The following is a 24,474-nucleotide window of genomic DNA, read 5'->3' as shown; positions in this document are numbered from 1 at the left end:
ATCCATCTATTGTCTCTCAAGAGTGGAAGCTTAATTCAGACGTAAAAAACTTATTAGCTAGTCTTGATCTGATTAAGACGGAAAAACTTATTAATGTGTAGACATATTGTGGAAGTTGTTATGAAATTCGGAGGATGGAAGTAGCAACGTAAAATAAATTGCATTCAGTATCAAGATGATTTTAATTTGTATAAATTAGTGATTCCTGGACAATTGCAAGATTTCGGAGCAGACTATTCACGCAGAAATGAAGTAGGAGATTTTTGAAGACCTGGACGCCGCACGAAAGAAGACATGTTAACATGGTAAAGGATGAACTCTTATCTACGCCATTTCCCCCTGTCAGCTACATTTTGTTATTCTCTGTTCTTTTTCAATAATTTTTGTAGTGGAAATTGGTTTAAATTTTGCTCAGAAACGCCACAAGGACCACCCCAACCGTAGCTTTTCTGTAATACGAAGTCCGATTTGCATTTCATTCTTTCCCTTTTTCATGGTCATTAATGATTTTAAAACCCCTTTTTTATTCACCATTTCTTCCCATATTTTCAACCTTTTCTTTTCTTTTCATGTCTTTTTCTTTTTTATTAACCACTATACTGCGAACCAGGGTGATGCAAAGCGTTTTGCGTGTATTTTCAACAAGAGGGCAACAGCTAGTTTACTTTAAGATTTGCACTGTATTTGAACTGACAATGACACAATTGTGGAATGAGTTTTCACGGTTGTGTGAAATGTCCGATCCGTTCCCTAGAATTGTGGGCAGAACTTTTTAATGTGTTGTTCAGGGTATCTGGCCCCTCGCTGTGTTTTATAAGTGACCAGCCAGCCAGATATACCCGTGTAATTACTTTAGCCTCCCCCTTCTACTACTTTTGTTTTAATGGAAAATCCATGTAGGAATATCAGGAATATAGGAAAAGATTAATTACTACTTATCATAAAGAAGACATGTTAAGTTGCAGGCAGGTATAATGAAAAGATACTTACACACAGCTTTTGGCCACAGCCTTCATCAGCAAAAGAGGAACAGAGAAACACACACTATTCATAAACAAAAGCAAGCGCATCTCGTGCACACATGACCGCCAGCTCCAGCAGCTCGGGCCAGAATGCATCTGTCACATGAGATGGCAGTAGGAGTCTGGAGGGGGCACAGAAGCGGATGGTATAGTAATGTGTGGGGGGACAGGAACACTATCTGGCAGAGTGTACACAGACTAGAATGTCAACAGGTGCGACATCAGGAGGTTGTGGGGCAGGGAGGTGGTGATAAAGGATAGGAGCAGGGGAAGATGGACAGGTGCGTGAACAGAGGGCAGCAAACAAAGAGGCTGGGAGACAAGAACAGGGAGGAGACGATAGGACATAGAGGATGGAAACTGTCGGATGGAGGGTGTGGGGACAGTATGTTCCTGTAGATCGACCACAGGATGTTTACAGGAGTAGAGAAAGTGTTGTAAGGATAACTGCCATCTGTGCACTTCAGAAAAGGTGGTGGTGGATGGAAGGATCCAGATGACTCGGGTAGAGAAGCAGCCATTGAAATCGAGCACGTTATGCTCAGCTGCATGTTGTACCGCAGTGTGGTCGACTTTTCTCTCGGCCACAGTTCGGTAGTGGCCAATCGTGCAGGTGGACGGTTGGTTGGTAGTCATATCAATATAGAAAGCTATGCAATGGTTGCAGCAGAGCTGGTAAATGACATGGCTGCTTTCACAAGTGGCTTGGCCCCTGATGTGGTAGGATGAACCTGTGACAGGCCTGGAGTAGGAAGTGCTGGGTGGGTGGATTGGGCAGGTCTTGCACCTGGGTCTTCCACATGGATATGATCCTTGTGGAAAGGGGTTTGGATTGGGAGTAGCATAGGGATGGACGAGCAGGTTGTATGGATGACAGAACACCACTTTGTGAGGGGTGGGAAGGATCTCGGGTAGGATGTCCTTCATTTCAGGGCACAGCGATAGGTAATCAAAGCCCTGGCAAAGGATGTGGTTCAGTTCTTCCAGTCTGGGTTGGTAGTGTGTGATGAGGGGGGCACTCTTTTGTGGCTGGTTCTTGGGGGTGGTGGGAGGATGTGAGGTGTAAGGAGAAATGGCAAGGGAGATCTGTTTGCAGACTAGTCTGGGGGTGGTGCCTGTCTGCGAAGGCCTCGATGAGACTGGGCAGGGGAGTTCCTGTCACTGCAGATACGCCATCCATTGGTGGCCAGGCTGGACAGGAGGGATTTTTTGGTGGGAAAGGAATGACGGCTGTTGAAATGCAGGTAGCATTGGTTGGTTTATTGTGGGCAGAGGTGCAGGTGGAGGTATCAGAGGCGAGGAGCTCAACACCTAGGAAGGTGGCGCGCTGGGTTGTGGAGGACCGGGTGAAGTGAATGGAAGAGAAGCTGTTGAGATTGTGAGGGAATGAAGATAGTGTGTTGTGGCGCTGAGTCCATATCGTGAAGATATCATCAATGAACCTGAACCAGACTAAGGGTATGGTGTTTTGGGAGGCTAGGAAGGTCTGCGCTAGATGGCCCATGAACATGTTGGCATAGGAAATATTCAACATATCTCTTACTCTTTCTTTAAGCCTAATACTAGCTAAACCAAATGCAGTAGGCCTACGTGTTGTGAAAATATTTATTTCTATAACATTCAACTTCTAGGTTCCACTTAAATGATAAATGTTATTGCACACAGTTTGTTACTCAATAAAAACAGGGACAGTTATATGTCCTGAATGATTGTCTTGGGACACCAGGACATTATGTGAAGACTGGGACTGTCCCATCAAAACTGGGACGTCTGTTCAGTCTAACCCTGTCAAACTCATGTGCACAGTCTTATGAGATGTTTCCTATGTTGAAAAGTCTTCTAGAGAAAAAGTTGTTGTATATTTATGGAACAATATGCGAAGGCTGTTGTAGAAGAAAATCTTCTTATTCATTTACCAGAACTTAATATCATTTTGAAGATTCTGATTCCAGCAAGACTCAAGATTGCAACAGCGGTGTAGCCTGACAGATCTGCACCACCGTTGCCAAAACACAAATTCAGAACTATGAAAGTTGACAAATTCAACCAGAAGTCAAATAAGGAACATTACAAAGGATGATTAAAACCTCACTGTTGAATGCCTGTAAATCAGTCTCTCTCTCTCTCTCTCTCTCTCTCTCTCTCTCTCTCTCTCTCTCTCTCTCACTGATTAAGGGGAGGTTTACTATCTTTGGCCAGAAAAAAAGCATGTTCTTTGGGTGTTATAGATATCAATGTCAAATTTGGTCAAAATGTTTGTTGATATTTCCTCTACAAATTCGAATTTTTTTGACCGTAAATGAAGAGCAAAGGCGGAAGTGCCATCGAAACGAAACAAAATTTCGATGTAGACCACGCGCGGTATGTCACAGGTCAGCCGGCTTGTCTGAAATCGAAACTGAGTTGACGTTAGCGAAGTATATAAGATTCTTTAGGAGTTGTACCTCTCGGAAGTTATTTGGACCATAAGAAACAAAATGGCGGCCATTTGAAAAAAAAAAAAGGATTTTTTTCACTGGTTTTTCGACTTTGTCGGCCAAGTAAAAATATTTATAGTTGATGGATCGGAATGAAAGTGGTACAACTCCTAGACAATGTAGTTAGCATCATCAGAAACAAAGAATCATGCCAATTGGTTCAGTAGATTTGAAGTTGCCATACCACGCGATAAAAAAAAATCATTTTGAGAAAAAAGCATTTGAAGTTTTGACTACATATAAATGCAATATTATGCAACTTACATTCAATCTGCTATTCCGGGTCCATAAACTAGTCCTTCCTCTTCCTCACAGAGGAATCTGGCCCATCCTGCACTGCTCCAGAACCGCTCGAATGGCTGCTGAAAAGCAGTTTTTGGCCTCTTGAATCCGGTGGTCATCCGAATGCTTAGCAAACCGCATCAAATAGAGTCCCAGGGTGAGGTCCATCGTTTTCATGGTCTTCAGAATTGATGAATACCCTTCATTGAAGCTGCTCACTGCTAGGAAAGTCACATCTCCACAGTCTTCACACCAGAATGCAAATGCTTGGGGGATAACTTTCAAACACACGCGTTCAAACTTTCATTTGAATTTTGTGTGTTTCCTCCTCAATTTTTTGAACCAACAGATAGTAAACCTCCCATTTACATAACCCGTTAACATAGCCACAATTTGATACCCAAAAGTAGTATGCATGCAGCCTCTTCCTTCTTGCGGAGATCTGTAGTCTTGTTCAGAGTTTTTTTTTTTTAAAGAAGCTGCTTGAAGGTATAAGCACCGGTACAAGAACTCGTCCTCTGGAAGGGCCTCATAGATCGTATGAATCACTTTTTGAACTTCTTTGGAGAGCTGCTGGTCATGTTGATATTTGTCCAGATGTCCAGTAGCCTCTGCAATGCGCCACTTGCACCAACTAGTTTCCCCAGCCGGACAATTTTGGTGTTGTGGGTGGTCATCCGTCGAACATTTGTGGAAATACGTTGCCCAAATTGCCTTCTTCATCTGTTCCACCAAATTGGAATGCTGTCAGATTGCCAAGCCGTAGGACGTCGTAATCTCCTTGATCACTTTATCAGTTTTAGTCATGGGCAAGCACATAGAGTAATTTTTCATGGCTACAGAGCCGAAATTCCCGAAAAAAACTGGTGCGTGAAAAAGGCCGATTTCAGGCAGGTGCATTTTTTTGTTCAACCACGAATAACAAACATTTCCGTTCCGTATTCAGAAAAACCGTTTCAGGGGTGGATTCTAAACACTTTTATGGACCCAAAAATCCAGTTAAAAAAAAAGATTTTTTGAACCAAAAGATAGTAAACCTCCCCTTAACATAGCCACAATTTGAGTCCCAGAAGTAATATCCAAGCAGGCTCTTCCTTCTTGTGGAGATCTGTAGTCTGGTTCAGAGTTTTTTTTTTTTTAAAGAAGCTGCCTGAAGGTATAAGATAAGAAACTGGGAAACCTTGAAAACTAAAACTAATCAAAGCAAGAAGGTGACTAATCACTGCACACTCAAGATGTCAAGAGATCAAAAAGTTTGTAAATGAGACAAATTGTGGGTAATCTTCTGGGAGTATACTTTCTTGGAACTACGTTGGTTTGGTGGAATATATATGTAGGTATGTACTGTGAATGCCATAAGGCACCTACAATTCTTGCATTATTTGTCTACCACAAAGGGTTTCACTGTATTCTATTAAAAGAAAATTGAGAATGTGGTTGTAGAAAATCCCTTGCCAATGGGTGGGCTACCTGGCCAGTCCAGGGGGTGTTGGTATTGTTAATTTTAAAATATTTTTATTTCAAATTTTGTTTTCAGTAATCCAGTACCGACTCTTGTGGCCCAATGCCAAGTAGAATCTTAGGACATCTTCTGAGCTCAAACATAATGAGATACCTTGAAAATAATGATCTCCTCAATGCCAAGCAGCATTAATTCCAAAAACATTGATCACGTGAAACCCAACTTGAGTACTGAAAGCTTTGGATCAAGGGAGTCAGGTAGATGCAGTATTTCTTGACTTTCTAAAAACATTTGACTCGGTACCACATCTAAATGTATTGTCAAAAGTATGATCAAATGGGGTTTCAAGTGAAATTTGTGTCTGGATTGAGGACTTTTTACTAGGGAGGATGCAGCATGTTATCTGGGCTGGAGGCTCATCATCAGACATAGGAGTAACTTTGAGTGTGCTCCAGGGAAATGTTTCGGGATCTCTGTTGTTCACATTGTATATTAATGACTGTGCAGATGATATTAATACTAACCTCAGCCTTTTCATAGATGATGCAGTGATCTACGAGGGCTATCCACAAAGTACATTACGTTTTGGAATTAAAAATAAATAAAGTATTGGAAATTTTTTTTGTTATATACAGATGAAAGCCACACTTAAGTACTACTTTTCTACATAGTTGCCATTTAAATTAAGGCACTTATCGTAGCGATGGACGAGCTCGGAAATTCCTTTGTCATAAAATTCGGCCGCCTGCGCCTTCAACCACGTGGCTACCTCTTCTGGAAGCTGTGCGTCGTCATCAAAACGCTGCACAGCCAACCACTTCTTCATTGCTGGGAATAAGTGTAAGTCGCTCGGTGCCAGGTCGGGACTGTACGGCGGATGAGGAAACAACTCCCATTTAAAAGATTCGAGAACTTCCAGAGTGGCATTTGCCTTGTGGGCCCGGGCGTTGTCGTGAATCAGCAAGATCTTTGAGCCCAACTTCCCCTGTGCTTGTTTTGTATTGCTCTTCTGAGGTTGTGCAGAGTTTGGCAATACCTTTGAGAGTTTATTGTAGTGCCTCTTTCCAGGAAATCCACAAAAATCACACCTTTTCTGTCCCAAAAGACAGTCATTACGTGGTTGAAGGCGCAGGCGGCCGAATTTTACGACGAAGGAATTTCCAAGCTCGTCCATCGCTATGATAAGTGCCTTAATTTAAATGGCAACTATGTAGAAAAGTAGTATTTAAGTGTGGCTTTCATCTGTATATAATAAAAAAAAATCCAATACTTTATTAATTTTTAATTCCAAAACATAATGTACTTTGTGGATAGCCCTCGTATAATGATGTACTGTGTGAAAGCAGCTGCATAAATACCCAGTCAGATCATGCTAAGATTTCCAAGTGCTGCAAAGATTGGGAACTTGCTTTAAATGTTCAGTAATCTAAAATTGTGCACTTCACAAAACAAACAAAAATGTAGTATCCTTTGACTATAATATCAATGAGTCACTGTTGGAATCAGCCAACTCTACTAACACCTGGGTGTAACACTTTGCAGGGATATAACATGGAACGATCACAAAGGCTCAGTTGTGGGTAAAGCAGGTGGTAGACTCCATTTCATTGGTGAAATACTGGGGAAGTGCAATCTCAAGTAAATCCATAAAAATCTTCAAGATTTTTGGTAACATTTCCCCTTTATATGTTACATATATATTCATATATGTAATACATGTATAGCCTATGTGTATCTGAATGTTCATTAGAGTATTGTGTAAAAATTGGAAGTAAATTAGTCAAGAATTTTTCGAGATTTGTGGTAACAATGCTTCCCCCTTTATATATTGCGTATATATGTATGTATGACAAAAATCAATCAAAAGAATCAATACACAAAGAAGTGGGATACGGAAGTACTAAGGAATGACGAGATATGCTTGAAGTTCTCAAAGGCTATAGATACAGCAATAAAGAATAGCTCAGTAGGCATTATAGTTGAAGAGGAATGGACATCTCTAAAAAGGGCAATCACAAAAGTTGGAAAGAAAAACATAGATCCAAAGAAGGTAACAGAAGAAGTACTTCAGTTGATTGACGAAAGAAGAAAGTACAAAAATGTTTGGGGAAATTCAGGAATACAGAAATACGAGTCACTGAACAATGAAATAAAAAGGAAGTGCAGGAATGCTAAGATGAAATGGCTGCATGAAAAATGTGAAGAATTTGAAAAAGAAATTATTGTCGGAAGGACTAACTCAGCATTTAGGGAAGTCAAAACAACCTCTGGTGAAATTAAAAGCAAGTGTGGTAACATTAAGAGTGCAACAGAAGTTCTGAGGAGACAGTGGATAGGTTGAAAGATACATTGAAGGCCTCTATGAGGGGGAAGATTTGTCTGATGTGATAGAAGAAGAAACAGGAGTCAATTTAGAATAGACAGGGAATCCAGTATTAGAATCAGAATTTAAGAGAGGTGTGGGGGACTTAAAATCAAATCAGTCAGAAGGGATAGATAACATTCCACAAGCATTTCTGAAATCATTGGAGAAGTGGCAACAAAATGACTACTCACGATGGTATGTAGGATGTATGAGTCTGGTGACATATATCAGACTTTCTGAAAAATATCATCCAAACAATTCCAAAGACTGCAAGGGCTGACAAGTGTGAGAATTATCGCACAACCAGCTTAACAGCTCATGCATCAAAGTTACTTACAAGAATAATATACAGGAAAATTGAGAGGAAAACTGAGGCTGTGTTAGGTGATGAACAGTTTAGCTTTGTTGTAGTTGTTGTTGTGGTCTTCAGTCCTGAGACTGGTTTGATGCAGCTCTCCATGCTACTCTATCCTGTGCAAACTTCTTCATCTCCCAGTACCTACTGCAACCTACATCCTTCTGAATCTGCTTAGTGTATTCATATCTTGGTCTCCCTCTACGATTTTTACCCTCCACGCTGCCCTCCAATGCTAAATTTGTGATCCCTTGATGCCTCAAAACATGTCCTACAAACCGATCCCTTCTTCTAGTCAAGTTGTGCCACAAACTTCTCCTCTCCCCAATCCTATTCAATAGTTTAAATATTTGTCATGTATTGTTGTTTTTCTGACATGTTCCACATCCTGGAGGACCTCCTCACTACGGATCAATTGGAATGAAAGTAAATCTAATCTAATCTAATCTACCTCCTCATTAGTTACGTGACCTACCCACCTTATCTTCAGCATTCTTCTGTGGCACCACATTTCGAAAGCTTCTATTCTCTTCTTGTCCAAACTGGTTATCGTCCATGTTTCACTTCCATACATGGCTACACTCCATACAAATACTTTCAGAAATGACTTCCTGACACTTAAATCTATACTCGATGTTAACAAATTTCTCTTCTTGAGAAACGCTTTCCTTGCCATTGCCAGTCTACATTTTATATCCTCTCTACTTCGACCATCATAAGTTATTTTACTCCCTAAATAGCAAAACTCCTTTACTACTTTAAGTGTCTCATTTCCTAATCTAATCCCCTCAGCATCACCTGATTTAATTTGACTACATTCCATTATCCTCGTTTTGCTTTTGTTGATGTTCATCTTATATCCTCCTTTCAAGACACTATCCATTCCGTTCAACTGCTCTTCCAAGTCCTTTGCTGTCTCTGACAGAATTACAATGTCATCGGCGAACCTCAAAGTTTTTACTTCTTCTCCATGAATTTTAATACCTACTCCGAATTTTTCTTTTGTTACCTTTACTGCTTGCTCTATATACAGATTGAATAACATCGGGGAGAGGCTACAACCCTGTCTCACTCCTTTCCCAACCACTGCTTCCCTTTCATGCCCCTCGACTCTTATAACTGCCATCTGGTTTCTGTACAAATTGTAAATAGCCTTTCGCTCCCTGTATTTTACCCCTGCCACCTTCAGAATTTGAAAGAGAGTATTCCAGTTAACGTTGTCAAAAGCTTTCTCTAAGTCTACAAATGCTAGAAACGTAGGTTTGCCTTTCCTTAATCTTTCTTCTAAGATAAGTCGTAAGGTTAGTATTGCCTCACGTGTTCCAACATTTCTACGGAATCCAAACTGATCTTCCCCGAGGTCCGCTTCTACCAGTTTTTCCATTTGTCTGTAAAGAATTCGCGTTAGTATTTTGCAGCTGTGCCTTATTAAACTGATAGTTCGGTAATTTTCAAATCTGTCAACACCTGCTTTCTTTGGGATTGGAATTATTATATTCTCCTTAAAGTCTGTGGGTATTTCGCCTGTCTCATACATCTTGCTCACCAGATGGTAGAGTTTTGTCATGACTGGCTCTCTCAAGGCCATCAGTAGTTCTAATGGAATGTTGTCTACTCCCGGGGCCTTGTTTCGACTCAGGTCTTTCAGTGCTCTGTCAAACTCTTCACGCAGTATCTTATCTCCCATTTCATCTTCATCTACTTCCTCTTCCATTTCCATAATATTGTCCTCAAGTATATCGCCCTTGTATAAACCCTCTATATACTCCTTCCACCTTTCTGCCTTCCCTTCTTTGCTTAGAACTGGGTTGCCATCTGAGCTCTTGATATTCATACAAGTGGTTCTCTTTAATTTTTCTGTAGGCAATATCTATCCTACCCCTAGTGAGACAAGCCTCTACATCCTTACATTTGTCCTCTAGCCATCCCTGCTTAGCCATTTTGCACTTCCTGTCGATCTCATTTTTGAGACGTTTGTATTCCTTTTTGCCTGCTTCACTTACTACATTTTTGTATTTTCTCCTTTTATCAATTAAATTCAGTATCTCTTCTGTTACCCAAGGATTCCTAGTAGCCCTCGTCTTTTTACTTCTTGATCCTCTGCTGCCTTCACTACTTCATCCTTCAGAGCTACCCATTCTTCTTCTACTGTATTTCTTTCCCCCATTCCTGTCAATTGTTCCCTTATGCTCTCCCTGAAACTCTCTACAACCTCTGGTTCTTTAAGTTTATCCAGGTCCCATCTACTTAAATTCCCACCTTTTTGCAGTTTGGCTTTAGGAGAGGTAATAACACCAGAGGAGCAATTCTGAAGCTGTGATTTATAATGGAAGCAAGACTATAGAAAAATCAAGAAAGGTCCATAGGATTTGTTGACATGGAAAAAGCATTTGACAATGTAAAATGGTGCAAGATGTTCGACAGGGATGTAGTCTTTCACCCCTACTGTTCAGTCTATACATTGGAAGAAGCAATGATGGAAATAAAAGAAAAGTTCAGCAGTGGAATTACAATTCAAGGTGAAAGGATATCAATGGTACAATTCATTGATGACATTGTTATCCTGAGTGAAAGTGAAGAAGAATTACAGGATCTCCTGAATGGAATTAACAGTCTAATGATTACAGAATATGGACTGAGAGTAAATTGAAGGAAGACAGAAGTAATGAGAAGTCGCAGAAATGAGAATGAGAAACTTAACATTGGAACTGATGGTCACGAGGTAGATGAAGTTGAGAAATTCTACTACCTAGGCAGCAAAATAACCAATGTCAGATGGAGCAAGGACATCAGAGGCAGACTAGCACTGGCAAAAAGGGCATTCTGGACTGAGAGAAGTCTATTAGTATCAAACATGGGCCTTAATTTGAGGAAGAAATTTCTGAGGATGTACATTTGGAGCACAGCATTGTATGGTAGTGAAACATGGACTGTGGGAAACCCGGAACAGAAGAGAATCGAAGTATTTTAGATGTGGTGCTACAGGTGAATGCTGAAAATTAGGTGGACTGATAAGGTAAGAAGTATGTGGAAAACACTGACAAGAAGAAGGAGCAGGATGATTGCACATCTCTTATGACATCAGGCAATGACTTCCATGGTACTAGAGGGAGATGTAGAGATCAAAAACTGTACAGAGATTGGATATCTCCACCAAATAATTGAGGACATAGGTTGCAAGTGCTACTCTGATATACACCTACAACATGCTGACATAGGAAAGTTTCCAACTGATTTCTCGTACACTTCCATGGTACTAGAGGGAGTTGTAGAGATCAAAAACTGTACAGAGATTGGATATCTCCATCAAATAATTGAGGACATAGGTTGCAAGTGCTACTTTGATATACACCTACAACGTGCTGACATAGGAAAGTTTCCAACTGATTTCTTGTACACAAACAGCAGTTGACCGGCGTTGCATCGTGAAACGTTGTTGTAATGCCTCGTGTAAGGAGGAGAAATGCGTACCATCACGTTTCCGACTTTGATAAAGGTCGGATTGTAGCGTATTTCGATTACGGTTTATCATATCGCGACATTGCTGCTCACATTGGTCGAGATCCAATGACTGTTAGCAGAATGTGGAATCGGTGGGTTTCAGGAGGGTAATAAGGAACTCCGTGCTGGGTCCCAATGGCCTCGTATCACTAGCAGTCGAAATGACAGGCATCTTATCTGCATGGCTGTAACAGATTGTACAGCCACATCTTGAACCCTGAGTCAACAGATGGGGACATTTGCAAGACAACAACCATCTGCACAAACAGTTCGATGACGTTTGCAGCAGCATGGACTACACGTCTCAATCACCCCTTGTTCGCATTGACGGCACTTTGAACAGTGGACGTTACATTTCAGATGTGTTACGACCCGTGGCTCTATCTTCATTTGATCCCTGCGAAACCCTACATTTCAGCAGGATAATGCACAACGGCATGTTGCAGGTCCTGTACGGGCCTTTCTGGATACAGAAAATATTCCACTGCTGCCCTGGCCAGCACATTCTCCAGATCTCTCACCAATTGAAAACATCTGGTCAATGGTGGCTGAGCAAATGGCTCGTCACAATATGCCAGTCACTACTGGTGATTAACTGTGGTATCGTGTTGAAGCTGCATGGGCAGCTGTACTCGTACACGCAATCCAAGCTCTGTTTGACTCAATGCCCAGGTGTATCAAGGCCGTTATTACAGCCAGAGGTGGTTGTTCTGGGTACTGATTTCTCAGGATCTATGCACCCAAATTGTGTGAAAATGTAATCACATGTCAGTTCTAGTATAATATATTTGTCCAATGAATGCCCGTTTATCATCTGCATTTCTTCTTGGTGTAGCAATTTTAATGGCCAGTGGTGTGTGTCTCTCTCTGCTTACATCTGCCTGAACGTTTGTTAGAGTATCATATAAAAATTTGAAGTAAATTAGTCAATAAATTTTTGAGATTTGTGGTGACTATACATCCCTTTATTTTTTTTATAACTCCCAAATTGATTTTTTGTTATGAAAAGATTTTTTTTATTTCATTTCTTTTTCAAAGCAAAAATACCATTACTGTGCACAATTACAAACACAATTAAAAAAAGCAAATCAATCGTCATTTTCTCAAGTGATGATCTTTAACAATTCATTTTAATTTCCAACTTTTTTGGTGGATTTTCCAAAAATTTTCTTACATACAAATCTTGACCTGATAATTAGAAATATAACAAAGACAAGAATTAGCCAAATCTGTCGACCCATTCCTAATTGATGATATTTCATACATGCGGCAACTGATGTTAATTTCTGACTTTTCTGTTGGATTTATCCAAAAATTTTCTTCCGTACAAACTTTGTCCTAACACAAACAAAACAAGCAACAAAACTGGGCAAGCCATTCTCAGGTGATGATATTTCATACTAATGGCAGTTGACTTTATTTCTAATTATTTGTCTTGGATAGCCACACTCTTGAATTTATTACTCTACACCTCTACAGCAGAATATAAATAATGGAAGGAGAAAAGTTAACAACTCTTCAACATCTACAGTCATACTCTGCAAACCACTGTGGATCACATGGCGGAGGGTATGTCCTGTTGTTCCAGTTACTAGGGTCTCTTTGCTTTCCCATATGGAGCACGGGAAGAATGACTCCTTAAACACTATTATGGAAGAAGGATGTTATGTCCTCAAATAATTACTCATGGAATCGATTGATTGAGTTTACAATACAAGGTCAAATTTATTTATCAAAGTGCAGATTAGTGACCTCAAGTATAAATAGAATACTTAGTACAAGGTAATGACTGCAGGTTAATATAAGAATGACTAATGGGGTAAAGCCACCAAAAATTGAATTGCTGCAGCAAAATCTCATGAAAAAACAGTCCTCAGCCTTTAATTTCCATGATATAGCTTCTGGTAATGAAAGACAACAGGATGTTAAGACAAGAATCTTTAAAAACAACAAATACAAAATCGAAAATTATTACTTTTATAGAACTATAATACAGTCATCTCGATTTATCCACTTTATCAAGCAAACCGTTATTGTGAAACCCACTGGTGTTACGATCCAGGTTAGAAGCCCGTAAAAGAATACCCTTCGTTCAAATCTATAATGAGTACAAAATGCTGCTTCACTTCTGTTGCAGCATGCCAAAACCACTGCCACTATCCTGTCCAGTTATTCAGCTGCATAGAATGTGTATATAGCGCATTTTCCTTTTACAGAAGCAGCATTACATGGAGTTCATCGGCACAGACCGTGCCTTTATATACATAGGACTTAGACAGTGCTTTCATTAACCTGTAACAGATGTATGTTACACACTGGAAACAACATCATTTCATCAGTTTAGCAAATAATATACAAGCACCTGTAATGAGATAAATAGTGTCAGACTGCTACCAAAACTATTAAAGAAACACCACTCTGTTACTTCGGCTCCCTGCAAGGATGCCTTTGGGATTCCTTTTAAAACACTATTGACACATTGCGATGGACTGACCGCTATTAAATTTAGCACCTTGTCTCTGAAGCACAAATTGTACCCGACAGTTTACAAGAGATAGGCCGTGACAACAGCAGTGAACAGTTCTAATTGGCTACTTCAGTAAACTCTCACCAGAGGCACAGTACAATCATACCTCAATTCAAACGTCCGCTTCCTACGCACTTACATTGGAACAAAATGAAGCTATTACATTTTCTGATCAATCATTGATACCTCAGCAGTAACACCCTCGGCCCACCAGCCACAGTGTGCCTGCCACACTTCTAGCTTGCCACACTCCGAACAACCACCACTGTGAAATAACGCCTCCCGTGACCCGGTAGAAATAATTAATTATTTGTGTCTAAGAGAAGATATATTTTTAAAAACAAAGATGATGTGACTTACCATATGAAAGCGCTGGCAGGTCGATAGAAACACAGACACATACATACACACAAAATTCAAGCTTTCGCAACAAACTGTTGCCTCATCAGGAAAGAGGGAAGGAGAGGGAAAGACGAAAGGAAGTGGGTGTTAAGGGAGCGGAAAGACTTACCTTAGGGGGGAAAAAGGACGGGTATACACTCGCCCACACACACACATATCCATCCACACATATACAGACACAAGCAGACATATTTAAAGACAAAGAGTTTGGGCAGAGATGTCAGTCAAGGCAGAAGTGCCACCCATACCTCACCTGTCATTCAACATCATCTCAAGAGTGTCTTTCCGCCGTCCACCTAACCTTCGTAACCTCTTAGTTCATCCCTATGAAATCCCCAAACCACCTTCCCTACCCTTGTAACCGCCCTCGGTGTAAAACCTGTCCCATGCATCCTCCCACCACCACCTACTCCAGTCCTGTAACCCGGAAGGTGTACACGATCAAAGGCAGAGCCACATGTGAAAGCACCCACGTGATTTACCAACTGACCTGCCTACACTGTGATGCATTCTATGTGGGAATGACCAGCAACAAACTGTCCATTTGCATGAATGGACACAGGCAGACAGTGTTTGTTGGTAATGAGGATCACCCTGTGGCTAAACATGCCTTGGTGCACGGCCAGCACATCTTGGCACAGTGTTACACCATCCAGGTTATCTGGATACTTCCCACCAACACCAACCTATCCAAACTCCAGAGATGGGAACTTGCTCTTCAATATATCCTCTCTTCCCGTTACCCACCAGGCCTCAGTCTCCGCTAATTTCAAGTTGCCGCCACTCATACCTCACCTGCCATTCAACATCATCTTGCCTCTGCACTTCCGCCTCGACTGACATCTCTGCCCAAACTCTTTGTCTTTAAATATGTCTGCTTGTGTCTGTATATGTGTGGATGGATATATGTGTGTGTGCGCGCGAGTGTATACCCGTCCTTTTTTCCCCCTAAGGTAAGTCTTTCCGCTCCCGGGATTGGAATGACTCCTTACCCTCTCCCTTAAAACCCACTTCCTTTCGTCTTTCCCTCTCCTTCTCTCTTTCCTGATGAGGCAACAGTTTGTTGCGAAAGCTTGAATTTTGTGTGTATGTATGTGTCTGTTTGTGTTTCTATCGACCTGCCAGCGCTTTCGTATGGTAAGTCACATCATCTTTGTTTTTAAATATAATTTTCCCGCATGGAATGTTTCCCTCTATTATAAGAAGATATATTTTGTGTTAACTGCAGTGATCATGTAATGCTGATTCTCTGAGTGTTAATGCAAAGCTTACTGTGATCGGCACAGCATTAATGTCTCTGTTACTACTGTAAATTACGATGCATGACCGATTTTGCGCTCCCTATTGTTCTAGCACCTTTCTGTTAGTCTCTCAGACTATCAGATTCTATCTTGTCAGACATTTTAGTTCTAGTGAGTTTTATTTCTTAATGTTGTAATTACTCCTTGTGTCTTATGACATATCATGCATCGCAATTACTGTGATATTGTTATTTTCCATGATGATTTCCTCTGCTGATGAGCATTCTAATTTCTAAACAGGACTAAACTTTGCAAACGATAACTAATTTTCACGTAAGTTGGCATATGCCATTGTGTATTCCTTGCAGAAGATGTCTGCCATGAAACATGTAAATGTACAAAACAATTTTTGTAAATAATAATCTGAATTATTGTAAAATAAAAATGGCATGGTTTTCACAAAATTATTTATTAGTTAGATTTCCAGAGTCTCAGATATTCTATATTTCATCATTAGTCAACCCCACAAAGGTAAATTTCATGTTACTAACTTAACTTATAAAAGTTACTATTTACTGTCAATAGAAGTCATCTCAATTATAAAATATTCTCTCTATTTAACAAGATTTAACATTCTTTCAAGTAAAATATAAATAGTAAGTTATATTTTACCACCCCCTCCACCGAGCGAGGTGGCGCAGTGGTTAGACACTGGACTCGCATTCGGGAGGACGACGGTTCAATCCCGCGTCCGGCCATCCTGATTTAGGTTTTCTGTGATTTCCCTAAATCGCTCCAGGCAAATGCCAGGATGATTCCTTTCAAAGGGCACGGCCGACTTCCTTCCCCATCCTTCCCCAATCCGATGAGACCGATGACCTCGCTGTCTGGTCTCCTTCCCCAAACCAACCAACCAACCACCCCCTCTCAGCTGACCAGCATGCCAGAAAGCCTGCCAGAACTTCGCAGCCTACAAGATAGGTCATTGCCCCTCGATGTGACTATCGACAAGCACCGACATGGCACAACACCTCTGTGTGTGCTGCGATTAGTCCAATTTTATCTTTGTGGTCCCTGCAGGTACAAGACATAGGTAACTGTAGTATATTCCTAGAGTCCTCACTTAAAGCTGGTTCTCGAAACTTTGTAAGAAGGCTTTCTCAGGATAGTTTATGTCTATCTCCAAGTATCTGCCAGTTCAGTTTCTTCACCATCTCTGTTGACTCTCCCACAGGCCAAACAAACCTATAGACGTATACATTCAGTATCTCCTGTTAGTCATATCTGGCACCTGCCAAGACACCTGCGTATGTTAATGCACCTCTTCTCAGACTCGGGAAGATGAATCTGTCCCAGATCGAGTCTGACTAGCCGGTTAACGAAGAGCGGTGGTGAGGTGGCCAGTCTGGATGTGGTTTTTAGGTGGTTTCATACATCCGACTTTGTAAACACTGGATCAATGTTCAAGTCCCGCTTCAGATGCACCGTACAGAAACGTGTAGAAAATATTTTCATACTTTCACATTAGATTTACTCTGTACACAGATTCTATCCTGGAAGGATGAATAAGAGACTGATGACCATAGGTATTTAGCTTAAACCTGTAGTTATCATTATCAACATCCAATTTGATATGGGTCCCACACTTTTGAGTCATATTCTGGTGTGGGTTGCATGAGTGTTTTGTAAGCGGTCTCCTCTTTAACTGACTGCACTTCCCGGTAACCTATTAATGAACTAAAGCTATCAATGAACCAAAGTTTGCCACCTACTTTACGTACAACTAGGCCCTTGTGATCACTCCGTTTCATATCCCCACAAATTACGAGGGTCACTCCAAAAGAAATGCACACTACTTTTTTTTAACTCCATCTTTTATTCTACATGTCTGGAAGTTTTACAGTGTGTAGACACATCCTTTAGGAACAATATTTTGATTTTTCCACATAATTTCCGTCCCTCTCAACTGCCTTACGCCATCTTGGAACCAGTGCCTGATTACGCGTATGGTAAAATTCTGGACCAATCTGTTGGAGCCACTGTTTGGTGCACAAGGGAGTCATCATCTTCAAACATTGTTCCACGAAGAGTCTCTTTCAGTTTCCCAAAGAGATGATAGTCACATGGAGCCTGGTCAGGACTGTAAGGCAGGTGTTTCAGTGTTGTCCATCTGAGTTTTGTGATCGCTTCCATGGTTTTTTGACTGACATGTGACTGCATTGTCGTGCAACAGCAAAAAAAATTCAAATGGTTCAAATGGCTCTGAGCACTAAGGGACTTAACTACTGAGGTCATCAGTCCCCTAGAACTTAGAACTGCTTAAACCTAACTAACCTAAGGACATCACACACATCCATGCCCGAGGCAGGATTCGAACCTGCGACCGTAGCGGTCACGCGGTTCCAAACTGATGTGCTTAGAACCGCACGGCCACACCGGCCGGCTGCAACAGCAAAACATCCTGCTTTTGCCGATGTGGTTAAACACAACTCAGTCGAGCTTGAAATTTCTTCAGTGTTGCCACATATGCATCAAATTTATGGTGGTTCCACTTGACACGATGTCCACAAGTAAGAGTCCTTTGGAATCGAAAAACACCGTAGCCATAACTTTTCCAGCAGAAGGTGTGGTTCTGAATTTTTTTTTTCTTGGGTGAATTTGCATGATGCCACTCCACTGATTGCCTCTTCATCTCTGGTGAAAAATGATGGAGCCATGTTTCATCACCTGTCACAATTCTTCCAAGAAATTCATCTCCACCATTCTCGTACTGTTCCAAAAGTTCACTGCATTCCGTTTTTCTTGTTTCTTTGTGAGCCACTGTCAAAATCCTGGGAACCCACTTGGCACAAACCTTTTTTTAACGCCAACACTTTCAGTATTCTGCAAACACTTCCTTCCCCTATCCCAACGTAGCGTGAAAATTTGTTCACTATGATGCGTCTGTCAGCAGTCACCAATTCGTTAACTCTCTGCACATTGTCTGGAGTGTGCGCAGTACGAGGCCTGCCACTCCGAGGACAATCCTCAATAATGCCGTGCCCACTTTCATCACGTAACCTTCTTGCCCACCGACTAATTGTACTGCGATCGACAGCAGCATCTCCGTACACTTTTTTCAACCTCTTGTGGATGTTTCCCACTGTCTCATTTTCACAGCACAGGAATTCTATGACAGCACGTTGCTTCTGACGAACATCAAATGTAGCAGCCATCTCGAAGACATACTGTGACAGCGCCACTCACAGGAACAGGTTGACTAAGTTTGAAAACAAGTGGGAAGGATGTATCTACACACTGTAAAACTTTCACACATGCAGTATGAAAACTGTACTTTTACAAAAATAGTGTGCATTTCTTTTGGAGTATTACACCCAGGTATTTGTGTGAGTTGATTGATTATGATTGTGACTCATTGATGCTGTATAAGGGGCAGTCTAATGAAAATGAGGCCGATGGAAAAAAGGGAGTAAACTGTTTATTATTTCAAACACAAAGGAATTGCAGATGAGAAGCATGCTAGGGTAGTCTCTGCAGTTGCAATGACCACTGTGTCCACATGTGGCTTAGTGGTCAGAGCATGTGCTTAGTAAGAAGGAGTCCCAAGTACCAATTCTGGCCTGACACAAATTTTCAACTTTTCCCATTGATTTAAATCAGTGCCCACTCACAGCCAATGTCTGCAATTCCGATGAGTCTTAATTCATAGTGGGTGCTGCATCAAAATAGTGTCTGTTCTTTTGGATATGTGTGAAAGAACAGACAGCACTTATATACAGGGTGAACATTAATAAAACCTACAAACTGCAGGGTTGGAATCCTGAGTGGAAATGTAGGATAAAAGGTCCCATGAACACGTGTCTGGATATGCATTGTTTCCGTGGTAGATAGCGCTGACGAATGGCAGTTCCTGTGACCACGTGCCATGTGTTCTTTGCATGTTACAGGCTGTGTGAGTGATGCAGCATGCTGTAACCAGCACAATGGTCCAGTATTCATGTTGGAGAACAAGCCGAGATGGCCATTGTGTACGGCCAAGCAGGTGGAAACAGTCAAGTGGGAGCATGGCTATACCAAAACAAGTATCCTCATAGATACTAACCACATCACACAACATATCAAACTGTATTGGCCGTCTGTGTGATCACGGGTCCTTTCATACAGATGAGTAGGCAGACAGTGTGTACTCCAGAATTGGAGGACTGTGCTGCCTCTTGACCATTTTCATGTGCTTGACCACACACAAACACCATCTCAGCTTGTTCTGGACATGAGTACCAGACCATTCTACTGCTTATAGAATGCTGCATCAATCGTACAGCCTGCAAGACAAAAGGGACACACGGTACATGCTCAGAGAAGCTGTCATTCGTCAGCATCATCTACCGTGGTAACGATGCATTTCCGGACACATGTTGAAAGGACCTTTTATCCTCCATTTCCACTCAGGAATCCATCCCTGCAGTTTGTCAGTTTGATCAATGTTCTTCCTGTATAATTAAGATGTAGATGGTCAATGATCTCTTCAGTGCGGATGCACACCGGCTCAAACTAGTGGTCTACTACCAAAGAAATAGCTTACAGATCACTCGTGCAACCCATCCTACAATATTGCTGAAGTGTGTGGAATCTCTACTAAACAGGACTGACAGGGGATACTGAATGTATAGTGAGAAGGGCAGCGCGAATGGTCACAGGTTTGGTAATCCCTGAGAGAGTGTCACAGAGATACTGAAGGAACTGAATTAGAAGACTCTTGAAGATAGAAGTTAAGAATACTGAGAAAGTCTATTAACAAAGTTTCAAGAATTGACTCTAAATGATTACTCTAGGGACATACTATAGTTCAATTCTTTTATGTTGGCAGCTCGCGCATGCCCGCCCAGACGCGGGAGATTGCTGCGTTGCCAGTTGCACACGACGCACGCGCCAAGAGAAGCAGCACCATAGTATAGTATAGTTCGCAAGCTTACGTTTAGGGGGGAGCGCGCAGTTCATGAAGTAATGCCACCACGGCCGCATTAAGCCTTTCGCTGCTACAGAGACGTGCTCCCCGCATTCCGCGCTGTGCGCGATTTTGTCACTGCACTGCTCGCCTGTGCAGACACACTTTTGTTCCAGTCGCGAAAGATGGAATATTTCTCAATATTACATACGACACCTATGTGGTACTTAAATTAAATGAGATATCGTTACACAGTAAATTTTATATGAAATTTAGGTATCTTGTCCACATTTCATTCTCAACATTGTGGCAACTAAAATCGACCATACGGAAAGTATACTCTATGGACATTTACCTCTGCAAACTCTTCAAAATTTCGTGCAATGGTTCACTATATTTTATGCTGCACAATAACTGGGTTGAACATCGAAACAAAATTAAGTCATTTATGGGGGGAAGGTATCAGTCAAGAAGATATGTAAAAATCTAATTTTTGGGCCAAATAGTTTATGTGAAATCGAATGATAAGTGTGTCAAAGCAGTGAGAACACCATGTGTCTGCACAGGCGAGCAGTGCAGTGATGACAAAATCGCGCACAGCGCAGAATGCGGGGAGCACGTGTCTGCAGCAGCGAAAGGGTTAATGAAGAGACAAAGCACTAGAAATTTCAAAAAATTGCATTCAAACGAATAAAATTCGTGAAGTAAGACACTTCGATATTGTTTTTAAATTAAGAAAATAATAAGCACCGCACAAGGTTTGAACTCTACACCTTTCGCTTACTGACCCAGCGCCTTAACCATTACGCTACTGCAACTTGTCCCAAATTGCAACGCCACGAGGTATCTAACCAGTCACGCAAAATACTGACAAACACTGGTGGTATGATTATGAATTACTCACACTTCGTCGAAGTACAATAGGAAATAAACAATTACCGCTGTTCTTTATTGAGAAAAAGCAGTTCGTGAGATTGATACAAACACCTTTCCTTGCTATCGCCTGAATTAGAAGACTTATTGTTTGTTTGGTTTAATTAATTAATAGAATATGAAGCAATTGGTATAAAGAATGCTTTTTCCAAACTTTCTATCAGAGAAAATCTGCTATCAAGACATTGCTTTTGTTCTATTGCTTTATTTATGACTGAACGTTTCTAAAACTGAAGACACTCGTCCGTGCTTTGCTCTGCTGTCGAGATCTGGCAACGTCGTTCTCTGTTCATTGGCTGACTGTGTTTTGTGACATCAGATGCGCAGAGCAAACCTAAACTCGGCCGCCAACATATATGACGCGCACTTTACAACCCCCTACGTATTGCTCTCACAGGGATCATGAGGATAAGATTAGAATAATTACGGCACGCACATAGGCATTCAAACAATCATTCCTCCTGTGCTCCATTGTGAATGGAACAGAAAGAAAAACTGGTACAATGGGAAGTACACTCTGCCGCGCACCTCACGGTGGTTTTCAGAGTATACATGTAGTTGTAGAATCTGAAGGGAATCTGCAAAATGCTGCGAGTAAGGAGGATAATGGGCAAGTGGCACTACACTAGTAGTGTGTGGATGAGCTGCGAATTTGGGTCTGACGGGAGGCATACTAGGGTAGCCCGTTAAGCTGTGAAGACCACTGTGCCCAGATGGCGTAGTGGTTGGAGCAGCTTAGTAAGCAGGAGACCTGGGATTGAATCCCAGTCTGACACAAATTTTCAACTTTCCCCAATGACTTAAATCAACGCCCACTCACAGCTAATGTCTGCAATTCCTTTATGTCTTAATTGATAGTGGCTGCTGGGTCAAAATGGCATCTGCTCATCTGGACCTTTCCAAAAGAACAGACACCACATATATATTATTTCAAAAGTACAGGGTGTTTCAAAAATGACCGGTATATTTGAAACGGCAATAAAAACTAAACGAGCGGCGATATAAATACACCGTTTGTTGCAATATGCTTGGGACAACAGCACATTTTCAGGCAGACAAACTTTCGAAATTACAGTAGTTACAATTTTCAACGACAGATGGCGCTGCGGTCTGGGAAACTCTATAGTACGATATTTTCCACATATCCACCACGTGTAGCAATAATATGGCGTAGTCTCTGAATGAAATTACCCGAAACCTTTGACAACGTGTCTGGCGGAATGGCTTCACATGCAGATGAGATGTACTGCTTCAGCTGTTCAATTGTTTCTGGATTCTGGCGGTACACCTGGTCTTTCAAGTGTCCCCACAGAAAGAAGTCACAGGGGTTCATGTCTGGCGAATAGGGAGGCCAATCCACGCCGCCTCCTGTATCTTTCGGATAGCCCAAAGCAATCACACGATCATCGAAATATTCATTCAGGAAGTTAAAGACGTCGGCCGTGCGATGTGGCTGGGCACCATCTTGCATAAACCACGAGGTGTTCGCAGTGTCGTCTAAGGCAGTTTGTACCACCACAAATTCACGAAGAATGTCCAGATAGCGTGATGCAGTAATCGTTTCGGATCTGAAAAATGGGCCAATGATTCCTTTGGAAGAAATGGCGGCCCAGACCAGTACTTTTTGAGGATGCAGGGACGATGGGACTGCAACGTGGGGCTTTTTGGTTCCCCATATGCGCCAGTTCTGTTTATTGACGAAGCCGTCCAGGTAAAAATAAGCTTCGTCAGTAAACCAAATGCTGCCCACATGCATATCGCCGTCATCAATCCTGTGCACTATATCGTTAGCGAATGTCTCTCGTGCAGCAATGGTAGCAGCGCTGAGGGGTTGCTGCGTTTGAATTTTGTACGGATAGAGGTGTAAACTCTGGCGCATGAGACGATACGTGGACGTTGGCGTCATTTGGACCGCAGCTGCAACACGGCGAACGGAAACCCGAGGCCGCTGTTGGATCACCTGCTGCACTAGCTGCACGCTGCCCTCTGTGGTTGCCGTACGCGGTCGCCCTACCTTTCCAGCACGTTCATCCGTCACGTTCCCAGTCTGTTGAAATTTTTCAAACAGATCCTTTATTGTATCGCTTTTCGGTTCTTTGGTTACATTAAACCTCCGTTGAAAACTTCGTCTTGTTGCAACAACACTGTGTTCTAGGCGGTGGAATTCCAACACCAGAAAAATCCTCTGTTCTAAGGAATAAACCATGTTGTCTATAGCACACTTGCACGTTGTGAACAGCACACGCTTACAGCAGAAAGACGACGTACAGAATGGCGCACCCACAGACTGCGTTGTCTTCTATATCTTTCACATCACTTGCAGCGCCATCTGTTGTTGAAAATTGTAACTACTGTAATTTCGAAAGTTTGTCCGCCTGAAAATGTACTGTTGTCCCAAGCATATTGCAACAAACGGTGTATTTCTATCGCTGCTCGTTTAGTTTTTATTGCCGTTTCAAATATACCGGTCATTTTTGAAACACCCTGTAATTGCCATAACTGTTATATTTATCCTATTGTGAAACAAGATGGTCAATGCCTTCATGGCAAAATGTTTGCAATTGGCGACAGAACCGTGATTGTACCCGGCATATTGACGGCTACAAATGTCTTTCTTCAGGGCTCCAAAAATATGGAAATTGCACGGGGGAGAGATCGGCACTGCACAGAGAATGTGTAAGGGCTTCCCAGCAAAACTTCTGCAGTTGAAACGAGCTTGGCAACATGTCGGTGAGCATAATCCGTCAACAGAATGATGCCATACATCGACACTTCTGGCCATTCAGAGCTGATGGCGTGCTTCAATTTTTGCGCTGTGTCCACATACCACAGAGCGTTAATTGAGGTGCCGTGTTCCAGAAGTCAGTGTGCAGTGGTGCAGTGGGCCCTTGTAGTCAAAAGAAAAGGTCCTCATGACTTTCCTGGAGCTGGTGTGCATGGCTTTGCATATTGTATTTGGGGA

This window comes from Schistocerca americana, chromosome 11, assembly GCF_021461395.2.
Source record: "Schistocerca americana isolate TAMUIC-IGC-003095 chromosome 11, iqSchAmer2.1, whole genome shotgun sequence".
Taxonomy (NCBI): Eukaryota; Metazoa; Arthropoda; class Insecta; order Orthoptera; family Acrididae; genus Schistocerca; species Schistocerca americana.
This window is presented reverse-complemented; position numbering follows the sequence as displayed.